At 45.6% G+C, this 27,680-nt stretch overlaps 1 protein-coding gene across 4 annotated transcripts in view; it reads right to left on the bottom strand.

The window, feature by feature from the left end:
• MIF4GD (MIF4G domain containing) overlaps nucleotides 1-27,680 on the bottom strand; it is a 115,851-nt gene that overhangs the window by 21,158 nt on the left and 67,013 nt on the right. The window lies entirely within an intron of this gene.

Raw genomic sequence — 27,680 nt, 5'->3', positions numbered from 1 at the left:
TTTACTTTTGTGCCCAGTCTCCTGCGGAGCCGCTATTCCCCATGGTCCTTACGGAGTCCCCAGCATCCACTTAGGACGTTAGAGAAAAGATTTTAAACCTACCGGTAAATCTTTTTCTCCTAGTCCGTAGAGGATGCTGGGGACTCCGTAAGGACAATGGGGTATAGACGGGCTTCGCAGGAGACATGGGCACTATAAAGAACTTTAGATGGGTGTGCACTGGCTCCTCCCTCTATGCCCCTCCTCCAGACCTCAGTTAGAGAAACTGTGCCCAGAGGAGACGGACAGTACGAGAGAAGGATTTTTGTTAATCTAAGGGCAAGATTCATACCAGCCCACACCATCCACACTGTATAACCTGGAATATACACAGCCACTTAACAGTATGAACAAAACAGTATCAGCCAACGACTGATCCTAACTGTAACATAACCCTTATGTAAGCAACAACTATATACAAGTCATGCAGAAATATGTCCGCACTGGGACGGGCGCCCAGCATCCTCTACGGCAGGCATTCCCAACCACGGTCCTCAAGGCACACCAACAGTGCATGTTTTAGTGATATCCAGGCTTCAGCACAGCTGACTTAATTAGTAGCTCAGTTATTTTGATTTAACCACCTGTGCTGCAGCCTGGATATCACTAAAACCTGCACTGTTGGTGTGCCTTGAGGACCGTGGTTGGGAATGCCTGCTCTACGGACTAGGAGAAAAAGATTTACCAGTAGGTTTAAAATCTTATTTTCTCTTACGTCCTAGAGGATGCTGGGGACTCCGTAAGGACCATGGGGATTATACCAAAGCTCCAAACCGGGCGGGAGAGTGCGGATGACTCTGCAGCACCGATTGAGCAAACATGAGGTCCTCATCAGCCAGGGTTATCAAACTTGTAGAATTTTGCAAAAGTGTTTGAACCCGACCAAGTAGCCGCTCGGCAAAGCTGTAAAGCCGAGACGCCTTGGGCAGCCGCCCAAGAAGAGCCCACCTTCCTAGTGGAATGGGCCTTTACCGAATTTGGTAACGACAAAAAACGGGCAAAGGGAAAGGGAAAACTTCTGCACCAGTCAAAAGGTCAACATGTGTTCTTTCTAATATAGTATGAACCCCATTAATACATGTATTGTGGTGTTAATTCACTATCATATGTTGGGGGTGCCGCCATAGACAATAAGATTGAAGACACAAAAGAAATAGGAAAGATTGTCTCTTGGTTGGCGCACAAAAGGAGAAAAAGATGATTTAATCTAAAATATAACTTTTAATAGTAATCAATTAAAATTGATGTGAAATATATATGGAAAGATATTTTATTAATAAAAGATGTTACATCTATTAAAAATATTCACTGTGTGTCACTTGTTTTATTTCCATTTATGGTAATATTATTATTCTAAGGATCCGGACCACTCGTAGCAGTCTGAAGGTTTCCAATGTAAACATATGTCCAACAAATTGTTATGATTTATTAAGTAGTATGTCACTAAGCAGGGGACCTAAAGGAAGGCTTGTGTGGAATGGAGGGTTCCCTGTATCCCTATCTAACCTTAATTTAGGTATAGTACATTCAGGTCTCCTTTCCACCCTATTGATTTATTACAGAAAAGGTATCCCGTAATATAATGCACTTTTAATGCAGTGCCATTTATCTAATACCCCCGTCCTGTGATGTCTCATACAAAATTATTGCTTGCCTGTTCATATTACCAGGCTGAATTGTTGAGGAAAAAACACTGTAACAAGTTGGACCATACAATGTTACGATCCCCTTTTACATTGACACAGCACTGTAACTATTTACTTCTCTTCTATAGTAAGGAGATTTCTAGATATAGTGGGATAAATTAATATATAATATGCTTATATTCAGCATCACAAGCGTGTCATTGACAGTTTTATCCCACTATGTTATAAACAAGGGGCCGTTGAGAATAAGGAGTTACCACAATATTTTGTATCATGTGACTATAGTTTTACACGTATGTCGTGTTATTATCATGTGCCATGTATGTAGTACAGTATTGGTGGTATAATAAATTTCTCTTATGTATCTCAAAAGATATCACAACATGTAGAAGCGAAGGATCACTGAGACCTATATAATAAATGATGTCTCTATTTGTTCATTCGTACGGCTACTTCTATTGTATACAAAATTGAATCACGGCTAACGTGTCTCTACAGCAGTTATTTGATGCGAGTGTAGCCTATGTTGTACTGATTCACTATGAGTGTCAGTGCATGTTTTCATACTATCGCTTCTATTGTGTTTGTGTTTGAATCACCATTATCTCATGCCGGAGGTGACTAATTAATGGTATGTAACTGTCAATTAATACATATACTGTCTCATTTGACATGCAATGTTGATATTATAATTAATCTCTCATATGTTTCTCACAGAATAGAGGCACAAGGCCACTGAGACATATGCGATGTATTATTTCTACATACGTTCATACAGCCGTATATAGTTTAATCACCATCAGCGTATCACTGCAACAGCTGTTTTAATTGTAAGTGTGATCTATACTGATTCCCCCGAATTCAATACTAAGAGAATCAGTACTTTTTCTATTGCAAGTGTTGTAGTTTAACCACCATCAGCGTATCACTGCAACAGCTGTTTTAATTGTAAGTGTGATCTATACTGATTCCCCCGAATTCAATACTAAGAGAATCAGTACTTTTTCTATTGCAAGTGTTGTAGTTTAACCACCATCAGCGTATCACTGCAACAGCTGTTTTAATTGTAAGTGTGATCTATACTGATTCCCCCGAATTCAATACAAAAAGTATCTATTCTATTGCGAGTGTTGTAGTTTAATCACCATCAGCGTATCACTGCAACAGCTGTTTTAATTGTAAGTGTGATCTATACTGATTCCCCCGAATTCAATACTAAGAGTATCAGTACTTTTTCTATTGCAAGTGTGTTTTAAATCGCCGTTATCACCTCCCTATAACGGCTGTTAATACGTATGTGGCGCCTATATGTTAGTTAACAGAGACTCATTACTAACGGTGTCCATACACATTCATCCTGCTATACAACCATATGGCTCTCTTAATTAGTCAGCACCTCACTATAGCGGCTGCTGATACGTATGTGACGCCTATCGTGTTGGTTCACAAAAGTTCATTGCTAGCGTTGTCCATACACATTTTCCTGCTACATACTCATGTGGCTCTCTTAATGGCTCCCTCAACTCCCTCCTTATCTAGCTAAAATAATAGTCCATCAATACGAGTGATCCTATTCCTATTTCATATATCCATTAGCTATTTTCCATTTAAACAAGTGATTTCAACATTTTGCAGTGAATATAGCAGACAAATTCATGCCGCTCTGAAACGCCACCCAACGTGCACGTTTCACATCAGCTTCCTCAGGGCAAACACGATTGTCCTAACGAGGATGGCTATAGAGGGAAGATCAACCAATCATTTCAAAGTGACGTGTCACATGATCACATGACAACGTCATCTCTACCCGTACTCATACTGACACCGTGATTCAGGATACATAACTACTTACACTAAACATATGAGTACCTAATAAAGTGCTTATTGCTTCAGAAAAACCCGGATGGAAATAATAATAATCCCCTGCCATGAGTTAAAAAATATACTGCTTAGGTACTCAGCCGAACTTCTTGAGAGAATTGCTAATAATAATGGAAACGATTTATTGCTTGCTTTGAGAAATGTCAAACATTGTATACTGTGATATGTAAGTTCCCATAATTAATCTGATATACCAAAAAGAAAAAAGAGAAAAGGAATAGAAAAGGACACCTATGGATGTAATTTTCAATTGTTACATATTAAAGACTAATGCTCAGTCCGTATTAACGTCACCTGAATGTACTGGTATAATGTGAATGAAATATGTATAATTAAATATAATAGATACTTGGCGGGGTTGGTACCTCATAAATGTGCTTGTGTGATGTGTGTGAAGAATATTTATGATGAATAAAGTGAATCTTCTGTGATATATTAAAAATGTAATATAGACATAATAATATATGACAAAATATGTGGAGTGATGGGAAGATGAAAAAAAAATATTAAATGTGATAAGTGAAATGGTGAACCGTGAAAAATGAGAAAATAGATAAAGTGAAAGATAAAGAAGAATATGGGGTGTGCATCTTGCCCACACCATATAGGTGTGAAAAACGTGTGAATAATGTGAAATTGGATGGAAAAATATATTATGGATGGATTATATTGTGTATAATTATGTATTGAGTAATGATTTTGATATCCTTAGGGTTACTATGAACAGGGTCTCTGCTCCTATTATATAATGGATTATAAATGCTTGCAGTTCCCTTATTGTCTTTTAAATAAAAAGAATAAATGTTAGTGTGTTATACCAGATTAATAATATACAGTAAAGATGTAAGATACACTTTTTATTTCCTTAAGCAATCCTCTCATCCTTCCTCCTCAAATACGTAACTTGTCAAAATCCTTCAGATTTCTGTGATGTATCCAATTGTCTTTCTGGTACATCTATGGGTGAGTGGGTGAATGCTTCAAGATAGAGAACCATTTTATCATCTTTAGAAATTGTATATGTATCCCATCTCATGATAATTTGACCTCTAAAGTACTATCTAGTGTGACTTCTTATATGCACACATGGGGTCAGGATTAAATATACCTACAGATAGATAGTAGGAATAAATAAATACCGCTCTCGTATGGAGGGTTCCGGATAATCTTGAATATGCATACAGGTAAGCTCCACGGGTAAGTATAATACAGATGGTGTGATATGGCAATATGCTCAACGTGGTTCCTACTTTTACAAGAAGGGTAGGTAACTGTTATTTTCGTTTAGTCCTTTTGGATATTGACAGCCCATCAGAAATATCATTTTGCTCTCAAATCTGAGAAGATCTCCATCTATATCCCCCCCTCGAATGTTTGATTCGAAGTGCCTCATGCCAAAGGCCTGGAGGCCCTTTGGGATCCCATTATGAAATTGTAGAAAATGACTAGCTACTGGAGTTAGAGTCTTAAATTTCAATTTGTCCTGTATGGCATTCCTAATACTGCCAATATGCTCCAACAATCTTACCTTTAAAGGCCTGATTGTTTTTCCGGTGTAGATTAAATTGCAGGGGCATATCAATTCGTATACCACCCCTGTTGTGGTACAGTCAATGTAGCTATTGATCTCCCATTTTCTGCCATACTTGTCCCTATAATCTGTTTTGGGGATCATATATTGGCAAGCTCTGCATTGTCTGCAGCAAAAGGATCCTTTCTTTTGATGTAGGGGTTTCTTTAACGATGGTAGATGGCTTCTCACCAAAAGATCCTTCAAATTGCGTGAATACCGAAAAAGGTCCAAATTAGTTGGAGAAGATCACGCAATTTGAAGGATCTTTTGGTCATTACTCAATACATAATTATACATAATATAATCCATCCATAATATATTTTTCCATCCAATTTCACATTATTCACACATTTTTCACACCTATATGGTGTGGGCAAGATGCACACCCCATATTCTTCTTTATCTTTCACTTTATCTATTTTCTCATTTTTCACGGTTCACCATTTCACTTATCACATTAATTTTTTTTTTTTCACCTTCCCATCACTCCACATATTTTGTCATATATTATTATGTCTATATTACATTTTTAATATATCACAGAAGAGTCACTTTATTCATCATAAATATTCTTCACACACATCACACAAGCATATTTATGAGGTACCAACCCCGCCAAGTATCTATTATATTTAATTATACACATTTCATTCACATTATACCAGTACATTCAGGTGACGTTAATACGGACTGAGCATTAGTCTTTAATATGTAACAATTGAAAATTACATCCATAGGTGTCCTTTTCTATTCCTTTTCTCTTTTTTCTTTTTGGTATATCAGATTAATTATGGGAACTTACATATCACAGTATACAATGTTTGACATTTCTCAAAGCAAGCAATAAAACGTTTCCATTATTACTAGCAATTCTCTCAAGAAGTTCGGCTGAGTACCTAAGCAGTATATTTTTTAACTCATGGCAGGGGATTATTATTATTTCCATCCGGGTTTTTCTGAAGCAATAAGCACTTTATTAGGTACTCATATGTTTAGTGTAAGTAGTTATGTATCCTGAATCACGGTGTAAGTATGAGTACGGGTAGAGATGACGTGTCATGTGATCATGTGACACGTCACTTTGAAATGATTGGTTGATCTTCCCTCTATAGCCATCCTCGTTAGGACAATCGTGTTTGCCCTGAGGAAGCTGATGTGAAACGTGCACGTTGGGTGGCGTTTCAGAGCGGCATGAATTTGTCTGCTATATTCACTGCAAAATGTTGAAATCACTTGTTTAAATGGAAAATAGCTAATGGATAATAAGATTTTATTTACCGGTAAATCTATTTCTCGTAGTCCGTAGTGGATGCTGGGAACTCCGTAAGGACCATGGGGAATAGCGGCTCCGCAGGAGACTGGGCACAACTAAAAGAAAGCTTTTAGACTACCTGGTGTGCACTGGCTACTCCCACTATGACCCTCCTCCAAGCCTCAGTTAGGATACTGTGCCCGGAAGAGCTGACACAATAAGGAAGGATTTTGAATCCCGGGTAAGACTCATACCAGCCACACCAATCACACCGTATAACTTGTGATACCATATCCAGTTAACAGTATGAAACATAACTGAGCCTCTCAACAGATGGCTCATAACAATAACCCTTTAGTTAACAATAACTATGTACAAGTATTGCAGACAATCCGCACTTGGGATGGGCGCCCAGCATCCACTACGGACTACGAGAAATAGATTTACCGGTGAGTAAAATCTTATTTTCTCTAACGTCCTAGTGGATGCTGGGAACTCCGTAAGGACCATGGGGATTATATCAAAGCTCCCAAACGGGCGGGAGAGTGCGGATGACTCTGCAGCACCGAATGAGAGAACTCAAGGTCCTCCTCAGCCAGGGTATCAAATTTGTAGAATTTAGCAAACGTGTTTGCCCCTGACCAAGTTGCAGCTCGGCAAAGTTGTAAAGCCGAGACCCCTCGGGCAGCCGCCCAAAATGAGCCCACTTTCCTCGTGGAATGGGCTTTTATTGATTTAGGATGCGGCAATCCAGCCGCAGAATGCTCCAGCTGAATTGTGCTACAAATTCAGCGAGCAATAGTCTGCTTAGAAGCAGGAGCACCTATTTTGTTGGGTGCCTACAGGATAAAAAGCGAGTCAGTTTTCCTGACTCCAGCCGTCCTGGAAATATACATTTTTAAGGCCCTGACTACGTCCAGTAACTTGGAATCTTCCAAGTCCCTAGTAGCCGCAGGCACTACAATAGGTTGGTTCAAGTGAAAAGCTGATACCACCTTAGGGAGAAACTGGGGACGAGTCCTCAATTCTGCCCTATCCATATGGAAAATCAGATAAGGGCTTTTACATGACAAGGCCGCCAATTCTGACACACGCCTGGCCGAAGCCAAGGCCAATAACATGACCACTTTCCACGTGAGATATTTCAAATCCACAGTTTTAAGTGGCTCAAACCAATGTGATTTTAAGAAACTCAACACCACGTTGAGATCCCAAGGTGCCACAGGAGGCACAAAAGGGGGCTGAATATGTAGCACTCCCTTTACAAATGTCTGAACTCCAGGCAGTGAAGCCAGTTCTTTCTGGAAGAAAATCGACAGAGCCGAAATCTGGACCTTAATGGAACCCAAGTTTAGGCCCATAGTCACTCCTGACTGTAGGAAGTGCAGAAAACGACCCAGCTGAAATTCCTCTGTTGGGGCCTTCCTGGCCTCACACCACGCAACATATTTTCGCCAAATACGGTGATAATGGTTTGCGGTTACTTCTTTCCTGGCTTTTATCAGCGTAGGAATGACTTCCTCCGGAATGCCCTTTTCCTTTAGGATCTGGAATTCAACCGCCATGCCGTCAAACGCAGCCGCGGTAAGTCTTGGAACAGACAGGGCCCCTGCTGTAGCAGATCCTGTCTGAGGGGTAGAGGCCATGGGTCCTCTGATATCATTTCTTGAAGTTCTGGGTACCAAGCTCTTCTTGGCCCATCCGGAACCACGAGTATCGTTCTTACTCCTCGTTTTCTTATTATTCTCAGTACCTTTGGTATGAGAGGCAGAGGAGGGAATACGTAAACCGACTGGTACAACCACGGTGTCACTTGAGCGTCCACAGCTATTGCCTGAGGGTCCCTTGACCTGGCACAATATCTAGTGTTTTGTTTAGGCGGGACGCCATCATGTCCACCTGTGGCCTTTCCCAATGGTTTACCAACAGTTGGAAGACTTCTGGATGAAGTCCCCACTCTCCCGGGTGTAGGTCGTGTCTGCTGAGGAAGTCTGCTTCCCAGTTGTCCACTCCCAGAATGAACACTGCTGACAGTGCTAAGACGTGATTTTCCGCCCATCGGAGAATCCTTGTGGCTTCTGCCATCGCCATCCTGCTTCTTGTGCCGCCCTGTCGGTTTACATGGGCGACTGCCGTGATGTTGTCTGACTGGATCAGTACCGGCTGGTTTTGAAGCAGAGGCCTTGCCAGACTTAGGGCATTGTAAATGGCCCTCAGTTCCAGAATATTTATGTGTAGGGACGACTCCTGACTTGACCAAAGTCCTTGGAAATTTCTTCCCTGTGTGACTGCCCCCCAGCCTCGAAGGCTGGCATCCGTGGTTACCAGGACCCAGTCCTGTATGCCGAATCTGCGGCCCACTTGAAGATGAGCACTCTGCAGCCACCACAGTAGAGATACCCTGGTCCTTGGAGACAGGGTTATCAGCCGATGCATCTGAAGATGCGATCCCGACCACTTGTCCAAGAGGTCCCACTGAAAGGTTCTTGCATGGAACCTGCCGAATGGAATTTTGCTTCGTAAGAAGCTACCATTTTTCCCAGGACTCATGTGCAGTGATGCACCGATACCTGTTTTGGTTTCAGGAGGTCTCTGACTAGAGAGGACAGCTCCTTGGCTTTCTCCTGCGGGAGAAACACTTTTTTCTGTTCTATGTCCAGAACCATCCCCAGGAACAGTAGGCGTGTGGTAGGAACCAGCTGTGACTTTGGAATGTATAGAATCCATCCGTGCTGTTGTAGCACTTCCCGAGATAGTGCTACTCCGACCAACAACTGCTCCTTGGACCTCGCCTTTATAAGGAGATTGTCCAAGTACGGGATAATAAAAACTCCCTTTTTTTGAAGGAGTATCATCATTTCTGCCATTACCTTGGTAAAGACCCTCGGTGCCGTGGACAGTCCAAACGGCAGTGTTTGGAATTGGTAATGGCAATCCTGTACCACAAATCTGAGGTACTCCTGGTGAGGATGGTAAATGGGGACATGTAGGTAAGCATCCTTAATGTCCAGGGATACCATGTAATCCCCCTCCTCCAGGCTTGCAATAACCGCCCTGAGCGATTCCATCTTGAACTTGAATTTTTTTATGTATGTGTTCAAGGATTTCAAATTTAAAATGGGTCTCACCGAACCGTCCGGTTTCGGTACCACAAACAGTGTGGAATAGTAACCCCGTCCTTGTTGAAGTAGGGGCACCTTGACTATCACCTGCTGGGAATACAGCTTGTGAATTGCCTCTAGCACAACCTCCCTGCCTGAGGGAGTTGTCGGCAAGGCAGATTTGAGGAAACGGCGGGGGGGGGAGACGCCTCGAATTCCAGCTTGTACCCCTGAGATACTACTTGAAGGATCCAGGGATCCACCTGTGTGCGAGCCCACTGATCGCTGAAATTTTTGAGGCGGCCCCCCACCGTACCTGGCTACGCCTGTGGGCCCCCGCGTCATGCGGTGGACTCAGAGGAAGCGGGGGAAGAATTTTGATTCTGGGAACTGGCTGACTGGTGCAGCTTTTTCCCTCTTCCCTCGTCTCTGTGCAGAAAGGAAGCGCCTTTGACCCGCTTGCTTTTCTGAAGCCGAAAGGACTGTACCTGATAATACAGTGCTTTCTTAGGCTGTGAGGAAACCTGAGGTAATATTTTTCTTCCCAGCTGTTGCAGTGGATACGAGGTCCCAGAGACCATCCCCAAACAATTCCTCACCCTTATAAGGCTCTATGTGCCTTTTAAAGTCAGCATCACCTGTCCAGTGTCGGGTCTCTAATACCCTCCTGACAGAATGGACATTGCATTAATTTTGGATGCCAGCCGGCAAAATATCCCTCTGTGCATCCCTCACATATAAGACGACGTCTTATGTTCGCAAAATAGTATCCCTGTTTGACAGGGTTACAGACCACGCTGCAGCAGCACTATCTGCAGGTCTCAGTCTAGTACCTGAGTGTGTAAATACAGACTTCAGGATAGCCTCCTGCTTTTTATCAGCAGGTACCTTCAAAGTGGCCGTATCCTAACACGGCAGTGCCACCTTTTTTTACAAACGTGTGAGCGCCTTATCCACCCTAGGGGATATCTCCCAGCGTAACTTATCCTCTGGCGGGAAAGGGTACGCCATCAGTAACTTTTTAGAAATTACCAGTTTCTTGTCGGGGGAACCCACGCTTTTTCACACATTTAATGGGGGAACCAAACACTGCCTGCTTTTTCTCCCCAAACATAAAACCCTTTTTTAGTGGTACTTGGGTTAATGTCAGAAATGTGTAACACATTTTTTATTGCCAGGATCATGTAACGGATGTTCCTAGTGGATTGTGTATATGTCTCAACCTCGTCGACACTGGAGTCAGACTCCGTGTCGACATCTGTGTCTGCCATCTGAGGGAGCGGGCGTTTTTGAGCCCCTGATGGCCTTTGAGACCCCTGGGCAGGCGCGGGCTGAGAAGCCGGCTGTCCCACAGCTGTTACGTCATCCAGCCTTTTATGTAAGGAGTTGACACTGTCGGTTTATACCTTCCACCTATCCATCCACTCTGGTGTCGGCCCCACAGGGGGCGACATCACATTTATCGGCATCTGCTCTGCCATCACATAAGCCTCCTCATCAAACGTGTCGACACAGCCGTATCGACACACCGCACACACACAGGGAATGCTCTGACTGAGGACAGGACCCCACACAGCCCTTTGGGGAGACAGAGAGAGAGTATGCCAGCACACACCAGAGCGCTATATAATTTAGGGATTAACACTATATTGAGTGAATTTTTCCCAATAGCTGCTTGTATATACAATATTGCGCCTAAATTTAGTGCCCCCCCCTCTCTTTTTAACCCTTTGAGCCTGCAAACTACAGGGGAGAGCCTGGGGAGCTGTCTTCCAGCTGCACTGTGAAGAGAAAATGGCGCCAGTGTGCTGAGATAGCTCCGCCCCTTTTTCGCGGACTTTTCTCCCGCTTTTTTTATGGATTCTGGCAGGGGTATTTATCACATATATAGCCTCTGGGGCTATATATTGTGATATATTTGCCAGCCAAGGTGTTTTTATTGCTGCTCAGGGCGCCCCCCCCCAGCGCCCTGCACCCTCAGTGACCGGAGTGTGAAGTGTGTATGAGGAGCAATGGCGCACAGCTGCAGTGCTGTGCGCTACCTTGGTGAAGACTGATGTCTTCTGCCGCCGATTTTCCGGACCTCTTCTTGCTTCTGGCTCTGTAAGGGGGACGGCGGCGCGGCTCCGGGAACGAACACCAAGGCCAGTTCCATGCGGTCGATCCCTCTGGAGCTAATGGTGTCCAGTAGCCTAAGAAGCCCAAGCTAGCTGCAAGCAGGTAGGTTCGCTTCTTCTCCCCTTAGTCCCTCGATGCAGTGAGCCTGTTGCCAGCAGGTCTCACTGTAAAATAAAAAACCTAAAATAAACTTTCTTTCTAGGAGCTCAGGAGAGCCCCTAGTGTGCATCCAGCTCGGCCGGGCACAGAAATCTAACTGAGGCTTGGAGGAGGGTCATAGTGGGAGGAGCCAGTGCACACCAGGTAGTCTAAAAGCTTTCTTTTAGTTGTGCCCAGTCTCCTGCGGAGCCGCTATTCCCCATGGTCCTTACGGAGTTCCCAGCATCCACTAGGACGTTAGAGAAATATGAAATAGGAATAGGATCACTCGTATTGATGGACTATTATTTTAGCTAGATAAGGAGGGAGTTGAGGGAGCCATTAAGAGAGCCACATGAGTATGTAGCAGGAAAATGTGTATGGACAACGCTAGCAATGAACTTTTGTGAACCAACACGATAGGCGTCACATACGTATCAGCAGCCGCTATAGTGAGGTGCTGACTAATTAAGAGAGCCACATGGTTGTGTAGCAGGATGAATGTGTATGGACACCGTTAGTAATGAGCCTCTGTTAACTAACATATAGGCGCCACATACGTATTAACAGCCGTTATAGGGAGGTGATAACGGCGATTTAAAACACACTTGCAATAGAAAAAGTACTGATACTCTTAGTATTGAATTCGGGGGAATCAGTATAGATCACACTTACAATTAAAACAGCTGTTGCAGTGATACGCTGATGGTGATTAAACTACAACACTCGCAATAGAATAGATACTTTTTGTATTGAATTCGGGGGAATCAGTATAGATCACACTTACAATTAAAACAGCTGTTGCAGTGATACGCTGATGGTGGTTAAACTACAACACTCGCAATAGAAAAAGTACTGATCCTCTTAGTATTGAATTTGGGGGAATCAGTATAGATCACACTTACAATTAAAACAGCTGTTGCAGTGATACGCTGATGGTGGTTAAACTACAACACTTGCAATAGAAAAAGTACTGATTCTCTTAGTATTGAATTCGGGGGAATCAGTATAGATCACACTTACAATTAAAACAGCTGTTGCAGTGATACGCTGATGGTGATTAAACTATATACGGCTGTATGAACGTATGTAGAAATAATACATCACATATGTCTCAGTGGCCTTGTGCCTCTATTCTGTGAGAAACATATGAGAGATTAATTATAATATCAACATTGCATGTCAAATGAGACAGTATATGTATTAATTGACAGTTACATACCATTAATTAGTCACCTCCGGCATGAGATAATGGTGATTCAAACACAAACACAATAGAAGTGATTGTATGAAAACATGCACTGACACTCATAGTGAATCAGTACAACATAGGCTACACTCGCATCAAATAACTGCTGTAGAGACACGTTAGCCGTGATTCAATTTTGTATACAATAGAAGTAGCCGTACGAATGAACAAATAGAGACATCATTTATTATATAGGTCTCAGTGATCCTTCGCTTCTACATGTTGTGATATCTTTTGAGATACATAAGAGAAATTTATTATACCACCAATACTGTACTACATACATGGCACATGATAATAACACGACATACGTGTAAAACTATAGTCACATGATACAAAATATTGTGGTAACTCCTTATTCTCAACGGCCCCTTGTTTATAACATAGTGGGATAAAACTGTCAATGACACGCTTGTGATGCTGAATATAAGCATATTATATATTAATTTATCCCACTATATCTAGAAATCTCCTTACTATAGAAGAGAAGTAAATAGTTACAGTGCTGTGTCAATGTAAAAGGGGATCGTAACATTGTATGGTCCAACTTGTTACAGTGTTTTTTCCTCAACAATTCAGCCTGGTAATATGAACAGGCAAGCAATAATTTTGTATGAGAAATCACAGGACGGGGGTATTAGATAAATGGCACTGCATTAAAAGTGCATTATATTACGGGATACCTTTTCTGTAATAAATCAATAGGGTGGAAAGGAGACCTGAATGTACTATACCTAAATTAAGGTTAGATAGGGATACAGGGAACCCTCCATTCCACACAAGCCTTCCTTTAGGTCCCCTGCTTAGTGACATACTACTTAATAAATCATAACAATTTGTTGGACATATGTTTACATTGGAAACCTTCAGACTGCTACGAGTGGTCCGGATTCTTAGAATAATAATATTACCATAAATGGAAATAAAACAAGTGACACACAGTGAATATTTTTAATAGATGTAACATCTTTTATTAATAAAATATCTTTCCATATATATTTCACATCAATTTTAATTGATTACTATTAAAAGTTATATTTTAGATTAAATCATCTTTTTCTCCTTTTGTGCGCCAACCAAGAGACAATCTTTCCTATTTCTTTTGTGTCCGAATTTGGTAACGGCAATCCAGCCGTAGAATGAGCCTGCTGGATCGTGTTACAGATCCAGCGAGCAATAGTCTGCTTAGAAGCAGGGGCGACAACCTTGTTGGCTGCATACAGGACAAACAGTGCCTCTGTTTTCCTTATCCGAGCCATCCTGGCTACGTAAATTTTCAAGGCCCTAACTACATCAAGGGACTTGGAATCCTCCAAGTCCACCCTAGCCACAGGCACCACAATAGGTTGGTTCATATGAAATGATGACACCACCTTAGGCAAAAATTGAGGACGAGTCCTCAACTCAGCTCCATCCACATGGAAAATGAGATAGGGGCTCTTATGAGACAAGGGCGCCAATTCGGACACCCGCCTTGCAGATGCCAAGGCCAACAACATGACCACCTTCCAAATGAGAAATTTTAATTCAACTGTTTGAAGAGGCTCAAACCAGTGAGATTTTAGGAACTGTAACACCACGTTAAGGTCCCATGGTGCCACTGGGGGCACAAAAGGAGGCTGGATGTGTAGCACTCCCTTTACAAAAGTCTGGACTTCTGGGAGAAAAGCCAATTCCTTCTGGAAGAATATAGATGGGGCCGAAATCTGTACCTTAATGGAGCCTAACTTTAGACCCATATCCACTCCTGTCTGTAGAAAGTGGAGAAAACGGCCCAAGTGGAAATCCTCCGTAGGAGCATTCTTGGCTTCACACCAAGATACATATTTCCTCCAAATATGGTGATAATGTTTCGCCGTCACCTCCTTCCTAGCCTTTATCAGAGAAGGGATGACTTCCTCCGGAATACCTTTCCCAGCTAGGATTTGGTGTTCAACCGCCATGCCGTCAAACGTAACCGCGGTAAGTCTTGGAACACGCAGGGCCCCTGCTGCAACAGGTCCTCCCTGAGAGGAAGAGGCCATGGATCGTCTGTGAGCATCTCCTGAAGATCTGAATACCAGGCCCTTCGAGGCCAATCTGGAACAATAAGTATTGTCTGCACTCTTTTTCGTCTTATGATTCTCAATATTTTTGAGATGAGAGGAAGAGGAGGGAACACATAGACCGACTGAAACACCCATGGTGTCACCAGGGCGTCCACCGCTACTGCCTGAGGGTCCCTTGACCTGGCACAATACCTCAGAAGCTTCTTGTTCAGCCGTGACGCCATCATGTCTATTTGAGGAAGTCCCCAAAGATTTGTTATCTCTGCAAAAACTTCTTGATGAAGTCTCCACTGTCCTGGATGGAGATCGTGTCTGCTGAGGAAGTCTGCTTCCCAGTTGTCCACTCCCGGAATGAATACCGCTGACAGAGCGCTTACGTGATTTTCTGCCCAGCGCAGAATCCTGGTGGCTTCCGCCATTGCCACTCTGCTCCTTGTCCCGCCTTGGCGGTTTACATGAGCCACGGCTGTGACGTTGTCTGACTGAATCACAACCGGTAGGTCGCGAAGAAGATTCTCCGCTTGTCGAAGGCCGTTGTATATGGCCCTTAATTCCAGTATGTTGATGTGTAGACAAGCCTCTTGGCTTGACCATAGTCCCTGAAAATTCCTTCCCTGTGTGACTGCTCCCCATCCTCGGAGGCTTGCGTCCGTGTCACCAGAACCCAGTCTTGAATGCCGAACCTGCGACCCTCTAGAAGGTGAGCACTCTGCAGCCACCACAGGAGACACACCCTGGGCCTGGGGGACAGGGTTATTTTTTGATGTATTTGAAGATGGGACCCGGACCACTTGTCCAGAAGGTCCCACTGAAAAATCCTTGCATGAAACCTGCCGAAGGGGATGGCCTCGTAGGTCGCCACCATCTTCCCCAGTACTCGAGTGCATTGATGTACTGACACTCTCTTCAGTTTTAACAGGTCTCTGACCATGTTCTGGAGTTCCTGGGCTTTTTCCATCGGGAGAAAAACCCTCTTTTGTTCTGTGTCCAGAATCATTCCTAAGAACGACAGCCGATTCGTAGGAACCAACTGTGACTTTGGTAGATTTAGAATCCAGCCATGCTGTTCCAGCACTCTCAGGGAGAGCGACACGCTTTTCTGCAACTGTTCCTTGATCTCGCTTTTATCAGGAGATCGTCCAAGTACGGGATAATTGTGACTCCTTGCCTGCGCAGGAGCACCATCATTTCCGCCATTATCTTGGTGAAAACCCTCGGGGCCGTGGAAAGCCCAAACGGCAACGTCTGAAACTGGTAATGACAGTCCTGTACAGCGAATCTCATGTATGCCTGATGAGGAGGATATATGGGGACGTGAAGGTATGCATCCTTTATGTCTAGTGACACCATAAAATCCCCCCCTTCCAGGCTGGAGATAACCGCCCTGAGCGATACCATCTTGAACTTGAACCTTTTTAAGTACAGGTTTAGGGATTTTAAATTTAGAATGGGTCTGACCGAGCCATCCGGTTTCGGGACCACATACAGGGTTGAATAGTACCCCTTTCCCTGTTGAATCAGGGGAACCATAATAATCACTTGCTGTTGACACAGCTTTTGAATTGCCGCTAAAACTTTCTCCCTCTTTGGGGGAGAAGCTGGTACAGCCGATTTGAAGAATCGGCGAGGAGGCATGTCTTCGAATTCCAGCTTGTAGCCTTGGGATACAATTTCCATCGTCCAAGGATCCACGTCCGACTGAACCCAGACGTGGCTGAAAAGTTGAAGACGTGCCCCCCACCGGCGCGGACTCCCTCAGTGGAGCCCCAGCGTCATGCGGTGGATTTAGTAGAGGCCGGGGAGGACTTCTGCTCCTGGGAACTAGCCGTAGCAGGCATTCTTTTCCCTCTACCCTTACCTCTGGCGAGGAAGGAAGAGCCCTGACCTCTTCTGGACTTATGCGACCGAAAGGACTGCATTTGATACTGTGGCGTTTTCTTTTGCTGTGGGGGAACATAAGGCAAAAAGGTAGATTTACCCGCGGTAGCTGTGGAAACCAGGTCCGTGAGACCTTCCCCAAATAAAACCTCACCCTTGTAAGGCAAAACTTCCATATGCCTTTTTGAGTCGGCATCACCCGTCCATTGGCGGGTCCACAGTGCTCGCCTAGCAGAAATCGCCATGGCGTTGGCTCTCGAACCTAGCAGCCCAACGTCTCTCTGAGCGTCTCTCATATATAAGACTGCGTCTTTAATGTGACCTAAGGTCAATAGAATGGTATCCCTATCTAGGGTATCAATATCAGCTGACAAGGTATCTGTCCAAGCTGCTACAGCGCTACAAACCCAAGCCTATGCTATTGCCGGTCTGAGTAAAGCACCCGTATGTGTATATATTGATTTTAAAGTCGTTTCCTGTTTACGATCAGCAGGATCCTTGAGGGCTGCCGTGTCTGGAGACGGTAGCGCCACCTTCTTGGATAAGCGCGTTAAAGCCTTGTCCACCCTGGGCGAGGATTCCCACCGTACCATGTCCTGTGCAGGGAAAGGATACGCCATAAGAATTCTTTTGGGAATCTGCAGTTTCTTGTCTGGAGATTCCCAAGCCTTTTCAAATAACGCATTCAGCTCATGAGATGGGGGAAAGGTTACCTCAGGTTTCTTTTCCTTAAACATGTGTACCCTTGTGTCAGGGACAGAGGGGTCATCTGTGATATGCAAAACATCTTTTATTGCAATAATCATATAATGAATGCTTTAGGCCACCCTTGGGTGTAACCTCGTATCATCGTAATCGACACTGGAGTCAGAATCCGTGTCGGTATCAGTGTCTGCTATTTGGGATAGGGGACGTTTGAGACCCTGAAGGGCCCTGAGACACCGTCAAAGCCATTGATTGACTCCCTGTATTATCCCTGGACTCTGCTTTGTCTAATCTCTTATGTAACAAGGTCACATTTGCATTTAAAACATTCCACATGTCCAACCAATCAGGTGTCGGCGTTGCCGACGGAGACACCACAATCATCTGCTCCACCTCCTCCTTAGAGGAGCCTTCCGTTTCAGACATGCCGACACACGCGTACCTACACCCCCATATACACAGGGATATATTTATATGGAGACAGTTCCCCAATAAGGCCCTTTGGAGAGACAGAGAGAGAGTATGCCAGCACACACCCAGCGCCAACTGAGACTGGAAATTCCCAGATAAACAGCGCTTTTATTTAATTATATGTATATATCTATACACTCACTGCGCCTTACAAGTGCCCCCCCCCCCCCCTTTTTTTGCCCTGTGTCACCGTGTTCAGCAGGGGAGAGTCCGGGGAGCCAGCTTCTCTGCAGTGTGCTGTGGAGAAAATGGCGCTGGTTAGTGCTGTGGGATCAAGCTCCGCCCCCTCAGCGACGCGCTTCGGTCCCGCTCAATTTTTTAATACTGGCGGGGGATTTAATATATATTGCCTCCTTAGCCTATATATGTCTGTTAGCCAGTCCTAGAGGTTTATTATTGCTGCCCAGGGCGCCCCCCCTGCGCCCTGCACCCATCCGTGCCTGTAGTGTGTGCTGTGTGTGGGAGCAATGGCACGCAGCGTTACCGCTGCGCATTACCTCAGAGAAGATCTGAAGTCTTCTGCCGCCTTTGAAGTCTTCTTTCTTCTTATACTCACCCGGCTTCTATCTTCCGGCTGTGAGGAGGACGGCGGCACGGCTCCGGGACAAACGGCGAGGGTGAGACCTGCGTTCCGACCCTCTGGAGCTAATGGTGTCCAGTAGCCTAAGAAGCAGAGCCTATCACTTAAGTAGGTCTGCTTCTCTCTCCTCAGTCCCACGATGCAGGGAGCCTGTTGCCAGCAGTGCTCCCTGAAAATAAAAAACCTAACAAAATTATTTTTCAGAGAAACTCAGGAGAGCTCCCCTGTAATGCACCCAGTCTCCTCTGGGCACAGGATCTAACTGAGGTCTGGAGGAGGGGCATAGAGGGAGTAGCCAGTGCACAACCATCTATAGTTCTTTATAGTGCCCATGTCTCCTGCGGAGCCCGTCTATACCCCATGGTCCTTACGGAGTCCCCAGCATCCACTAGGACATAAGAGAAAAATTATTGATCTCGTTAGTAACACAAAATAAGATTTAACTTACCGGTAAATCTATTTCTAGTAGTCCGTAGAGGATACTGGGGACTCCGTAAGGACCATGGGGATAGACGGGCTCCGCAGGAGACATGGGCACTTTAAGAAAGAATTTAGTTCCTGGTGTGCACTGGCTCCTCCCTCTATGCCCCTCCTCCAGACCTCAGTTAGAGAAACTGTGCCAAGAGGAGATGGACAGTACGAGGAAAGGATTTTGTAAATCCAAGGGCAAGATTCATACCAGCCACACCAATCACACCGTATAACTTGTGATAACTACCCAGTTAACAGTATGAAAACAACATATCATCAGTTCAAGACCGATGCAACTATAACATAACCCTTATTGAAGCAATAACTATATACAAGTATTGCAGAAGAAGTCCGCACTTGGGACGGGCGCCCAGCATCCTCTACGGACTACGAGAAATAGATTTACCGGTAAGTAAAATCTTATATTCTCTAACGTCCTAGAGGATGCTGGGGACTCCATAAGGACCATGGGGATTATACCAAATCTCCCAAACGGGCGGGAGAGTGCGGATGACTCTGCAGCACCGATTGAGCAAACATGAGGTCCTCCTCAGCCAGGGTATCAAACTTGTAGAATTTTGCAAAGGTGTTTGAACCCGACCAAGTAGCAGCTCGACACAGCTGTAGTGCCGAGACCCCCCGGGCAGCCGCCCAAGAAGAGCCCACCTTCCTAGTGGAATGGGCCTTGACCGATTATGGTAACGGCAAACCAGCCGTAGAATGCGCTTGCTGAATCGTGTTACAAATCCAGCGAGCCATAGTTTGCTTTGAAGCAGGGGCACCAATCTTGTTGGATGCATACAGGACAAACAGCGCTTCAGTTTTCCTGACTCTAGCCGTTCTGGCTACGTAAATTTTCAAAGCCCTGACCACATCAAGTAACTCGGAATCCTCCAAGTCACGTGTAGCCACAGGCACCACAATAGGTTGGTTCATATGAAAAGATTAAACCACTTTTGGTAGAAATTGCGAACGGGTCCGCAATTCTGCTCTATCCATATGGCAAACCAAATATGGGCTTTTATGTGACAAAGCCGCTAATTCAGACACTCGCCTAGCCGAAGCTAAGGCTAATAACATGACCACCTTCCACGTGAGATATTTCTACTCCACCATTTTAAGTGGTTCAAACCAGTGTGACTTTAGGAAACTTAACACCACGTTAAGATCCCAAGGTGCCACCGGAGGCACAAAAGGAGGCTGAATATGCAGCACTCCCTTTACAAAAGTCTGAACTTCTGGGAGAGAAGCCAATTCTTTTTGAAAGAAAATGGATAGGGCCGAAATCTGGACCTTAATGGAACCTAATTTAAGGCCCAAATTCACTCCAGTTTGTAGAAAGTAAAGGAAACGACCCAGATGGAATTCTTCCATAGGAGCATTCTCGGTCTCACACCAAGAAACATATTTTCGCCATATACGGTGATAATGTTTTGCTGTTACTTCCTTCCTAGCCTTTATCAGCGTAGGAATAACCTCAACCGGAATGCCCTTTTCTGCTAGGATCCGGCGTTCAACCGCCATGCCGTCAAACGCAGCCGCGGTAAGTCTTGGAACAGACAGGGTCCCTGTTGCAACAGGTCCTGTCTTAGAGAAAGAGGCCACGGATCTTCTGTGAGCAGATCTGGATACCAGGTCTGTCTTGGCCAATCTGGAACAATGAGGATTGTTCTCACTCCTTTTCTTCTTACTATCCTCAACACCTTTGGTATGAGAGGAAGAGGAGGAAATACATAGATTGACCGGAACACCCACGGTGTCACTAGGGCGTCTACCGCTACTGCCTGAGGGTCTCTTGACCTGGCGCAATACCTCTGTAGCTTTTTGTTGAGGCGGGACGCCATCATGTCTATCTGTGGCAGTTCCCACCGACACACAATCTGTGCGAAGACTTCTGGATGAAGTCCCCACTCTCCCGGGTGTAGGTCGTGTCTGCTGAGGAAGTCTGCTTCCCAGTTGTCCACTCCCGGAATGAACACTGCTGACAGTGTGCTTACATGATTCTCCGCCCAGCGAAGAATTCTGGTGGCCTCCGCCATTGCCACTCTGCTCCTTGTGCCGCCTTGGCGGTTTACACGAGCCACTGCGGTGATGTTGTCTGAATGGATCAGAACTGGTCGGTCGCGAAGTAAGGTCTCCGCTTGACGTAGGGCGTTGTATATGGCCCTTAGCTCCAGGATGTTGATGTGAAGACAAGTCTCTAGACTTGACCAAAGACCCTGGAAATTTCTTCCCTGTGTGACTGCTCCCCAACCTCGGAGGCTTGCGTCCGTGGTCACCAGGATCCAGTCCTGAATGCCGAATCTGCGGCCCTCGAGAAAGTGAGCACTCTGCAGCCACCACAGTAGTGACACCCTGGACCTGGGGGACAGGGTGATCAACCAATGCATCTGAAGATGTGACCCGGACCACTTGTCCAGTAGGTCCCATTGGAAAGTCCTCGCATGGAACCTGCCGAAGGGAATGGCCTCGTATGACGCCACCATCTTTCCCAGGACTCGAGTGCAATGATGCACTGACACCTGTTTTGGTTTCAATAGGTTCTTGACCAGAGTCATGAGTTCCTGGGCCTTCTCTATCGGGAGATAAACCCTCTTCTGGTCCGTGTCCAGAATCATGCCCAAGAAGGGCAGACGAGTTGTAGGAACCAACTGCGACTTTGGAATATTGAGAATCCAGCCATGTTGCTGTAACACTTTCAGTGAAAGAGATACGCTGTTCAGCAACTGCTCTCTTGATCTCGCTTTTATGAGGAGTTCGTCCAAGTACGGGATAATTGTGACACCTTGCTTCCGCCATTACCTTGGTGAAAATCCTCGGGGCCGTTGAGAGACCAAACGGCAACGTCTGAAATTGGTAATGACAATCCTGTACCGCAAATCTTAGGTACGCCTGATGAGGTGGATAAATGGGGACATGAAGGTACGCATCCTTTATGTCCAGTGACACCATAAAATCCCCCCCTTCCAGGCTTGCGATGACCGCTCTTAGCGATTCCATCTTGAACTTGAACCTTTTCAAGTATAGGTTCAGAGATTTTAAATTCAATATGGGTCTGACCGAACCGTCCGGTTTCGGGACTACAAACATGGTCGAATAATAACCCCTTCCCTGTTGAAGGAGGGGAACCTTGACCACCACCTGCTGAAGATACAATTTTTGTATTGCGTTTAACACTATTTCCCTCTCTTGGGGGGAAGATGGTAGGGCCGATTTGAAATACCGGCGAGGAGGCACCTCTTCGAATTCCAGCTTGTAACCCTGAGACACAATTTCTATTGCCCAAGGATCCACCTGGGAGTGAACCCACATGTGGCTGAAATTCCGAAGACGTGCCCCCACAGGGCCCGGCTCCGCCACTGGAGCCCCAGCGTCATGCGGTGGATTTTGTAGAGGCCGGTGAGGACTTCTGTTCCTGGGAACTAGCTGCGTTGTGCAGCTTCTTTCCTCTGCCCCGGGCAAGAAAGGACGCACTTCGGACTTTCTTGTTTCTTTGTGAACGAAAGGACTGCATTTGATAATGTGGTGCTCTCTTAGGCTGTGAGGGAACATAAGGCAAAACATTTTGACTTTCCAGCTGTAGCTGTGGAGACCAGGTCCGAGAGACCTTCCCCGAACAATTCCTCACCCCTGTAAGGTAAAACCTCCATATGCCTTTTTGAGTCGGCATCACCTGTCCATTGCCGAGTCCACAGGACCCTTCTGGCAGAAATCGACATAGTGTTTATTCTAGAACCCAGTAGACTAATGTCTCTTTGAGCATCTCTCATATATAGGACAGCGTCTTTTATATGCCCCAGGGTCAATAATACAGTATCTGTTATGATTCCAGCACTCCTGACCAGAGGAGATTTTATGACAAGGACCAGAGCGCTGGAATGGAATGCAGGTAACGGGAGCAGGAAAGGCTAGTTGCCCCTGGCGCCCTAACTCTATTGTCTCACCCGTGCTATCGGAAATCCCCTGCGAGACTATGGTTTCTTGAGCCCCTGGCAGCCACGTTTGAAGGGCGGATTATGTCTGCCCAACTCCGGTGCCCCCCGGTCTTAGTGAGAGACAAAGGGAAATCCGAGGCAGGATGATAACAAGAGGACCTCTGACTGACAACAGGCCAGGGGCAACAAGCTAACTAACAAAACCTGAAGTATGTGCGGAAACCCGCCAGGGAAAAGGACAACCAAAATCCACTTGTCCAATACTCCTACCCAGCACCGCTGGATACCAGAGTGGACCTGTGGAAGCGGAACCCTCCGCGAAATGCTCCAAAACACAAATAATAAATAATAAAGCGGACAAGCCGCAACACACGGCAAGGCCGCGACTCACGAACACCACTGGATGTTATACGGTGATTAGTCAGGACTCCAGGAATAAGATGACAACTTCCGAGTTCAGGACTTCCGAATACTGGAATGACCGGATACAGCAAGACTGGAACAGACTCTCAGCAAACAGAGACAGCATGCAGGAAGCTATTACCGGCGTCTGTGAGAAGCCCTGAGAGTGCATATGAACAGGAGTCCTCCAATCGGGTGCTGACAGGGCTAATTACCTACATGCCGTGCAGCTGCCTTGCTGCACGGCCAGGAAACAGGTGTAGGTTCATTAAACCCTGGACCCAGCAACGGGGAACGCGGTCCGTCAGTGGCGTCCCCGTTGCTAGGGTCCGTGCGGCTCAGTGCGCCCGGCGTCCAGCGTTGCCAGGGAGCCGGCGGCTGTCCGCGTACGGCGTCCCTGGTTGCTAGGCGCCGGGCCGCACCGACGAGCGGACCCCGGCGCCTAACAGTACCCCCCCCTTGAGGAGGGGTCAAGGAACCCCTAAAGCCAGGCTTCCAAGGAAATTCCCGAAAAAATGCCCTCTTGAGCCTTGGGGCATGAAGATCCTTATCCAGGACCCAGGACCTTTCCTCTGGACCATAACCTCTCCAGTGAACCAGAAAATAAAGCCGGCCCCTGGACAACTTGGAATCGAGAACCTTCTCCACCAGGAACTCCTGTTGTCCCTGTACATCCACTGGAGATCTTCCCTGAGAGATCTTCCGAGGAAATTTACTGGAAGAAATGTATGGCTTCAACAGGGAGCAATGAAACGTATTACCAATCCGAAGAGATTTTGGTAAACGTAACTGGAAAGCAACTGGGTTAACTTTTTTAATGATATGAAATGGTCCAATAAATTTGGGTCCCAACCTAGCTGAAGATTGTCGAAGTCTAATGTTACGAGTCGACAACCATACCCTATCTCCCACCTTAAAATTGCAAGGACGTCGGAGCCGGTCAGAAAAAATTTTCTCTCGAAAGGCCGCTTTTCTGAGAGCAAGGTGCACTTTTTTCCAAATGGCTCTGAGATGGGAGGTTAAGGTTAGCGAGGAAACTGAGGAATGTTGAAAAAAAGAATTAGCTCTGGGGTGAAAACCAAAAACTGAAAAGAATGGAGACACGTTGGTGGAGGAATGACAAGAATTAATTGTAAGCAAACTCCGCCAATGGAAGAAACTCGGACCAATCATTCTGGAGTTTGGCTGAGTACAAACGCAAATACTGTTTCAATGATTGGTTAACTCGCTCGGTTTGCCCGTTGGACTGTGGGTGGTAACCAGATGTTAATGACAATCTCATCTTTAATGAAGCACAAAAACACTTCCAGAATTGTGCAATGAATTGTGGACCCCGATCAGAAACAATATCAGTGGGCAACCCATGAAGTCTGAAAACATGGCGGAGAAACAACACTGCCAATCCTTGGGCAGATGGCAGTCGGGGAAGGGCAATGAAATGAGCCATCTTGCTAAAACGGTCTACTACCACCCAAATGACTCTGCATCCAGCTGAAAGGGGAAGGTCCACCACAAAATCCATGGAAATATGAGACCATGGCCTGAGAGGGACATTCAAGGGCATAAGTTGCCCGATAGGCAAGGAACGGGGAACCTTATGCTGTGCACAAACCTGACATGAAGAAACAAACTCCTTAACGTCTTTAGAAAGACCAGGCCACCATACTGAGCGGGAGACTAACTCCAATGTCTTAGAGATCCCTGGATGCCCGGAAACTTTGTTATCATGGAACTCAGTCAAAACAGTAGCTCTCAAGAACTCAGGGACGTAAAGACGACCAGCAGGAGTATTTCCAGGAGTTTGATGTTGAAGCTGTTTTAACTGGGTAAATAAATCTTGTGTGAGGCCTGCCCAAATGACTGAAGATGGAAGTATGGGAGTAACAGGACTGTTATCATGAACCGGAAGAAAACTGCGTGACAGAGCATCTGCCTTGGTATTCTTGGAACCTGGCCTGAAAGTTATAATAAATTTGAAACGAGTAAAGAACAAAGCCCAACGAGCCTGCCGGGCATTCAGCCGCTTAGCTGATTCGATGTATTGCAGATTCTTATGGTCAGTCAATACTGAAATGGTATGTGTTGCTCCCTCCAGCCAATGCCTCCACTCCTCGAAAGCCCATTTTATTGCCAGTAATTCCCGGTTACCAACGTCATAGTTGGATTCAGCGGAGGAGAATTTCCTGGACATAAAGGCACAAGGATGTAGTTCCAGAGACTCTGGATCCTTTTGAGATAGTATAGCCCCTGCTCCAACCTCCGAGGCATCAACCTCCACAACGAAGGGCAATCCTGGATTGGGATGTCTGAGGACTGGAGCCGAGACAAAAGCTTGTTTCAAGGCCCGAAAGGACAACTCCGCTTCACGCGACCAGTTGGTAGGATCCGCTCCTTTCTTTGTCAGGGCCACAATGGGAGCAACCAGGTCGGAAAAAGAATGAATGAACCTCCTGTAATAATTCGCAAACCCTAAAAAGCGCTGAATTGCTTTTAAATTGGTGGGTTGCGCCCAACTAAGGATGGCCTGGAGCTTATTTGGTTCCATGAAAAATCCCCGAGGAGAAATAATGTACCCTAAAAAAGATACCTCCGTGACATGAAACTCGCATTTTTCCAGTTTGGCATATAGATGATTCTCACGTAACTTTTGAAGAACCTGACGCACCCGGGTAACATGTTGTTCAATAGAGTCAGAATAAATCAGGATGTCGTCTAAGTAAACGACCACGAATTTCCCTAGGAAGTCACGGAGCACATCGTTAATGAGGTCCTGGAAAACTGCTGGAGCGTTAGACAAGCCGAACGGCATCACTAGGTACTCGTAGTGACCCGACTGAGTACTGAAGGCTGTCTTCCACTCATCTCCGGACCTGATTCGGATGAGGTTATACGCTCCTCTTAGGTCAATTTTGGAAAAAATCACAGCCGAACGCAGCTGATCAAAGAGGACAGAAATCAGCGGCAGAGGATAAGTATTTTTAACTGAGATTTTATTTAGGGCTCTATAGTCAATGCAAGGTCTGAGCGAGCCATCCTTTTTCTCCACAAAGAAGAAGCCTGCACTTAAAGGAGATTTAGATGGCCTAACAGTACCCCCCCCCCCCCCCTTGAGGAGAGGTCAAAGAACCCCTAAAGCCAGGCTTCCAAGGAAATTCCCGAAAAAATGCCCTCTTGAGCCTTGGGGCATGAAGATCCTTATCCAGGACCCAGGACCTTTCCTCTGGACCATAACCTCTCCAGTGAACCAGAAAATAAAGCCGGCCCCTGGACAACTTGGAATCGAGAACCTTCTCCACCAGGAACTCCTGTTGTCCCTGTACATCCACTGGAGATCTTCCCTGAGAGATCTTCCGAGGAAATTTACTGGAAGAAATGTATGGCTTCAACAGGGAGCAATGAAACGTATTACCAATCCGAAGAGATTTTGGTAAACGTAACCGGAAAGCAACTGGGTTAACTTTTTTAATGATATGAAATGGTCCAATAAATTTGGGTCCCAACCTAGCTGAAGATTGTCGAAGTCTAATGTTACGAGTCGACAACCATACCCTATCTCCCACCTTAAAATTGCAAGGACGTCGGAGCCGGTCAGAAAAATGTTTCTCTCGAAAGGCCGCTTTTCTGAGAGCAAGGTGCACTTTTTTCCAAATGGCTCTGAGATGGGAGGTTAAGGTTAGCGAGGAAACTGAGGAATGTTGAAAAAAAGAATTAGCTCTGGGGTGAAAACCAAAAACTGAAAAGAATGGAGACACGTTGGTGGAGGAATGACAAGAATTATTGTAAGCAAACTCCGCCAATGGAAGAAACTCGGACCAATCATTCAGGAGTTTGGCTGAGTACAAACGCAAATACTGTTTCAATGACTGGTTAACTCGCTCGGTTTGCCCGTTGGACTGTGGCCGGTAATAATGTTATGATTCCAGCACTCCTGACCAGAGGAGATTTTATGACAAGGACCAGAGCGCTGGAATGGAATGCAGGTAACGGGAGCAGGAAAGACTAGTTGCCCCTGGCGCCCTAACTCTATTGTCTCACCCGTGCTATCGGAAATCCCCTGCGAGACTATGGTTTCTTGAGCCCCTGGCAGCCACGTTTGAAGGGCGGATTATGTCTGCCCAACTCCGGTGCCCCCCGGTCTTAGTGAGAGACAAAGGGAAATCCGAGGCAGGATGATAACAAGAGGACCTCTGACT

The sequence above is a fragment of the Pseudophryne corroboree genome, chromosome 3 (assembly GCF_028390025.1).
Source record: "Pseudophryne corroboree isolate aPseCor3 chromosome 3, aPseCor3.hap2, whole genome shotgun sequence".
Classification (NCBI taxonomy): domain Eukaryota; kingdom Metazoa; phylum Chordata; class Amphibia; order Anura; family Myobatrachidae; genus Pseudophryne; species Pseudophryne corroboree.
This window is presented reverse-complemented; position numbering and strand designations above follow the sequence as displayed.